This window comes from Octopus bimaculoides, chromosome 9, assembly GCF_046866305.1.
Source record: "Octopus bimaculoides isolate indiv1 chromosome 9, ASM4686630v1, whole genome shotgun sequence".
Classification (NCBI taxonomy): domain Eukaryota; kingdom Metazoa; phylum Mollusca; class Cephalopoda; order Octopoda; family Octopodidae; genus Octopus; species Octopus bimaculoides.
This window is the reverse complement of record NC_142936.1, coordinates 42,590,399-42,596,614: the sequence shown is the minus strand read 5'-3', so window position 1 is coordinate 42,596,614 and position 6,216 is coordinate 42,590,399. Positions and strand designations below refer to the sequence as shown.

The 6,216-nt window shown below is 35.9% G+C and overlaps 1 pseudogene across 1 annotated transcript in view; it reads right to left on the bottom strand.

Moving 5' to 3' along the window:
- Window positions 1-5,829, bottom strand: part of LOC149134070 (uncharacterized) — a 26,809-nt pseudogene extending 20,980 nt beyond the window's left edge. Inside the window, exon 1 of the transcript XR_016242982.1 lies at window positions 4,904-5,829. The product of XR_016242982.1 is annotated as an uncharacterized LOC149134070 (transcript). The remainder of the gene's footprint in view (window positions 1-4,903) is intronic.
- Between the last annotated feature and the right edge of the window lie 387 nt (window positions 5,830-6,216).

The window sequence follows — 6,216 nt, the reverse complement described above, 5'->3', positions numbered from 1 at the left end:
TATGTATGTATATGTACGTATGTGCACTAGTAAATTTGTTAATCTAATAGCCTCTCCTAATGATTTGAAAAGCAACAGAGGGTGGTGGTGATAGTATATATCTAAAATTAAGTCTATAAAGTGACAGTTTTCGGTATCATTCTGACTTAAGGAAGTGAACTGGTTTTCTTTGAAGTGGAACGGTAACAGACACCAGAGACGGATAATTGTCAAAGGTTATCCTTTTATGACATTCTTATCTTCAAATGTTCTTTATTTTCCTAAAATTCCAAACAAGTTTGTGGTTAAAGATCGAATGAATATGCGGTTTCTTTACTCTTTATTTTTTATGTCCATTAACTTGTTTTTGTTGTTTTTTTTTTATTTTCTAATTTGTGTTGCTTTGTATTTCCTTGTTCCTTGTTATCAGAGGAATAATTAAAAGCAAGTTTATGAATTTGTGTTGCAAGATTCCTGATGTGAAAACGTGTGTTGAAACAGATATTGCTGTATTTTGAGACCGTAATATATATTTTTTTTTTTTGCCAAATAAACACACGCACTATATATGCGTTCTCCACTCGTTTATTACTGTTCTTATTCTAACTCATGTCCCTAAGACTAAGCGAAGCAAGAGCACACACGAGGACGGAAAGTGTGGCTAAAGAGATTACAGATGTGTAACGAAAGATTTCGGACAATGGACATACGAACAGCCATAAATGAGTGAAGAACGAATATATAGTGCGTGTGTTTATTTGGTAAAAGAAAAATGACGTCCCGAAATACAACAATAAAAAGTAATATTTCGTTATGGGCATAAAATGTGGAGAAACTAATGGCGATATAGTAGTGTTTTTTTTCTTTGGCCAATCGAAAAAGAGCATGTGTAAAGCTATTGTTGAATCATATTAATACAATATTGCGTACAATTCATGTAACTTCCAGCAATTAGCAGCTGCTGTTCAAAAGCCTGCTCAATCCATCTTCTGGTATTAAAATTTGTTCGTTTATACTTTACGGATATTTGCAGATTTACACATGTATATCTAATAAACACGTTCTGTTGTATGATAAAATTTGGTTACTAATACCTAGAGAGAAGCTTTGAAAAGCACACTATAAGGTTACTACTCAGATTATATATATATGTATCACAGAAAATTTCTCTCTCTCTCTCTCTATATATATATATATATATATATATATATATATATAATCATAAATATACAGGGATTAGCATTGAGTTGCTTCTCCAACATACTGAAAATTTAGAAATAGCAGTCAAAGAACTACTGATTCTAAACTACAAATTTTTCTCTAAATGGATGGCGATATTTGTGGCACACATAGAACAAAACAACCGGAGAGGAAAGCATAAACAAAACAAGTCTTTAGTTAATCGGATACGATCGTTTCATGGTTAAGGGAATGAAAATTTCCCTATTCCAAATCATCAGTCCGATATTCTGATAAATTTGAAAGTGTCTCTAAAAAATTCCAGGTAATCTTTGGCCATGCGACACCAAAAATCAACGGTAAGAAAGGCACTTACGAATTCATCGGCTAGTGAGTTCAGGCATCCCATCTCAAAGAAATCTATTCCATGTGCGTCACAAATAGTCCCGTATGAAAAAAAAGCCCCGTGTGGAGGGATTACGGTTTAACCACCTAACTTAGAGGTATCAAATATAAAATATACAAGAATAAGGGCAGGGAATCGTCAATTAATAATAGAATTAATAATTAACAATTTTGCCAAGTAGTTCAGTATGAAAAAACCTTTATCGGTAAAACCATTTATCATCATAAATATACAGGGATTAGCATTGAGTTGCTTCTCCAACATACTGAAAATTTAGAAATAGCAGTCAAAGAACTACTGATTCTAAACTACAAATTTTTCTCTAAATGGATGGCGATATTTGTGGCACACATAGAACAAAAAAACCGGATGGGAAAGCATAGACAAAACAAGTCTTTAGTTAATCGGATACGATCGTTTCATGGTTAAGGGAATGAAAATTTCCCTATTTCAAATCATCAGTCCGATATTCTGATAAATTTGAAAGTGTCTCTAAAAAATTCACGGTAATCTTTGGCCATGCGACACCAAAAATCAACGGTAAGAAAGGCACTTACGAATTCATCGGCTAGTGAGTTCAGGCATCCCATCTCAAAGAAATCTATTCCATGTGCGTCACAAATAGTCCCGTATATATATATATATATATATATATATATATATATATATATATATATATATATATATATATATATATATATATATATATATATATATATATGTATGTATGTGTGTATATATACATATATATATATATTGAGTACATATGTATTGAATATATATATATATATATATATATATATATATATATATATATATATTCAATCCCTTGGTTCCGTTCTCATAATTGTTTCGCTAATCCAATAACGATAATACACAGTATGTAGCCCTTAAAACGGTTTTTGTGTATTTACAGAGAATACCGAACTGTCTTACACAGGATCTTGTTTTTAGGAATTCCCATTAAGTTATGAATACCCAAATTGTGAAGTCAGTTATGTACTAACATGAAATTAGGTACCTGATAGTAAGAATTCAAATGAAGTAGCCCCGAGAAGGGCTTTAATGCGTTCCCAGAGAATATAGAACATAGGAGGAAATACTAATAAGGTATGTATACTAAAATCGTGAAGTATGTTACGTAATAACAGGCTAATCAGATATGAGATAATAACAATTCAAAGTAATTAACTCTGAAAAGGGCTTTTGTGCGTTCCCAGAGAACATTACCCTCAGTGGCACTAGTGTTGATGTATTCGTAAATAAGTCACTAACCGAAATAAATGGATCTATTATTTAGGAAAATGCTATTTACTTGTTTAAGTGTTGTTCTGGATAAATTGCAAAAATAACTCTAATAGTTCAAATACTAAGAAATAAGCATACTCAATTTGATTTATAACAAATGATTTAGGAAAATGAACGGATTATTTCCCTTGGCTGTAAAAATCTGGGCGAATGTTAAAATGAAATATGTTAAAATGAAATATATTAAATATATATAAGGATCCCTTCCAGAGGCCTTATTATCGATTTCTTCAACAATGTGTATGAGTGTGCCATAAGGTTTCCAGACATGAGTTCTAGTCACGTGTCAAGTTTCATCAAAATCGATCAAGTGATGTAGGAGGAGTTAGCTAACAACGCCACAAACACACCCACAGACAGAATTTCCCACATATGTAGTAGATATATATTCTGTGGTAAGAAGCTTGCTCCCAACCACATGGTTCCGGATTCAGTCCCAATGCGTGGTGCCTTCAACTATAGCCTGGGGCCGACCAAAGTCTTGTGAGTGGATTTGGTAGACGGAAACTGAAAGAAGCCCGTCGTATATATATATATATATATATATATATATATATATATACGAGTTTGTATGGTTGTGTATAGAATATATTTCTTCTACTCTAGGCACAAAGCCCGAAATTTGGGGGGAGCGGGCCAGTCGATTAGATCGACCCCAGTACGCAACTGGTACTTAATTTATCGACCCCGAAAGGATGAAAAGTAAAGTCGACCTCAGCAGAATTTGAACTCAGAACGTAGCAGCAGGTGATATACCGCTAAGCATTTCGTCCGGTCTGCTAACGTTTCTACCAGCTCGGCACCTTGCTGAAATGACAAGACGGCGATATATATTTTCATGATTTGCCAATTTTCATGCAATCCTTTTCCTAAATGAAACATTTTCATATTTGTATAGGGTATATTCTAAACAAAAGCAACTAGGAATAAGCACGTTTTGCAATGTGAACATGCTTATTCAATTAACTATGTACTTTGTACCTTCTATAAATACAAATTTACTAAATTGAAAGGTTTAAAGTCGGTAAAATATGAAATGTGTGTGTGTGTGTGTGTGTGTGTGTGTGTGTGTGTGGAGCACTCCGTCGGTTGCGACGACATGGGTCCCAGCTGATGCGATCAACGAAACAGCTTGCTAGTGAAATTAACGTGCAAGTGGTTGAGCACTCCGAAGACGCGTGTACCTTTAACGTAGTTCACAGGGAGATTCAGCGTGACACACAGTGTAACAAGACTGGCCCTTTGAAATACAGGTACTACTCATTTGAGTAGACTGTTGCAACGTGAAAATAAAGTGTCTTGCTCAAGGACACAACGTGTCGCCGGGAATTGAACTCACGACCTTACGATCGCGAGCTGAATGCCCTAACCTCTAAGCTACGCACCTTCACAAATAAATATATATGCTACTTGTTTCAGTCATTAGATTGTGGTCCTGCTGGAGCACAGCCTTGAACAAATTTTTATTTCTTTTTTTAGACGAACAGTCTTTTTTTAAGTCGAACCCAGACCTAATTTTTTGTTAAGCCTGGTACTTATTCTATCGGTATTTTGCTGAACTGCTAATGTTACGGGGACGTTAACACACCAACACCGATTGTCAAGCGATGGTGAGGGACAAACAGACACTAAGACAAACACACACACACATATATGTGTGTGTGCGTGTGTGTGTGTGTGTGTGTGTGCGTGTGTGTGTGTGTGTGTGTGTGTGTGTGTGTGTGTGTGTGTGTGTGTGTATACACATATATACGACGAGTTTCTTTCAGTTACCGTCTACCAGATCCACTCACAAGGCTTTGGTCGACCTGAAGTTACAGTAGACGACACTTGCCCAGAGTGCCACGCAGTGAGAGTGAACCTGGAACCAAGAAGAAGAAGAAGAAGAAGAAGAAGAAGAAGAAGAAGAAGAAGAAGAAGAAGAAGAAGAAGAAGAAGAAGAAGAAGAAGATGATGATGATGATGATGATGATGATGATGATGATGATGATGATGATGATGATGACTTCTAACAATAATAAATTTCTTTACCATAAACACAAAGCCTGAAATTTTGCGGGAGGAGTTGACTACATCGAGCTGGTACATGACTGGTACTTTATTTCATCGACCCTGTAAGAATGAAAGGCAAAATTCACGTCGGCGTGACCCCTAAAAATAATACCAGCTCCTGGATTTAAAAAGTAATTTTAATTTTAGTGGTACAGGTGGCATAGATAATACATAGGAAATAAGCCATCTTCTTGATGGCGAGAAAATAAGTTCAATCCCGAACAACTACTAACCTTCAATAAATCTCAAGTGAAACCCACAAAGGGATAGTGCTCCCACATCTAGAAGGTGCTCGTACTATGCACACACACACAGAAACATCCTATACTGCAACCAAGAAAAGGCCACTCGACTGATTGGCTTGAAGTCGTTAACCAACATACGTGCTGTATCTCATGTCTGTCATTTCTACCGCTAATACGACAGCTATTACTCCTCATATCTGATTGGCCTCGTGCTATCTCCATTCACACGCTTTCGACTAGCTCGTCCCACATAATGTATCAACCTCAATGCCCTCAACTAATGATTATGATAAATCCTTCCTCTTCGGATCGACGTCCCTTTGGAATTGTCTCAATGCCCATGTTTTCCTACTTCGACTGCCAACCGTTCAAGAAGAGCATTAACTTTGTGATTTCACTAGTTTCGAACAATCTACTGAGTCCTTGGTCAGAGTACCTTCCTCAGACCAGACCAGTAGAGTATTACAGTTTGTTATCAAATATAAACATTGCCCTTTAATGGATCCAAACATGGAGGTAAAGTGTTGTAATAAAAGAATATATCGTAGCTATATCTTGTAAGTGCATATGATCAGATTGGTTTCGTTGTTTTAGATGTCTATGCGAGCAGATGTTTTAGATGTCTCTTAACTCATAACCCAGCGGAGTATAAAGGATGTGACTAGTGGAGAAGAGAAGGCTTTAACTAGCAATTGCCTGGTACTCATTTTTAGTCGAGTAGACTGAAGCAACGTAACATGAAGCGCCTTAGTCGAAGACACAAAGTACTATTCAGCCCAGGAATAAAAAGGAAGAGGAAGCAACATGTATATTGAGAAACCATAACTGTGTTCTATTATAATACCAATCATTACAAGGTTAATTTATTAGAATATTAAATGACACTAGCACTTAACGAGTACTTAATTCCACTGAAGCCCCGATATATAAAAGGTAAAACTGACCTCAGTGAGATTAGAACTCTGGATGAGAAGGACCGTAAGTAAATACAATAAGGATTCCAGTCTAGATTATTAAACAAAAATCAATTGGATATGCCCGGTTACC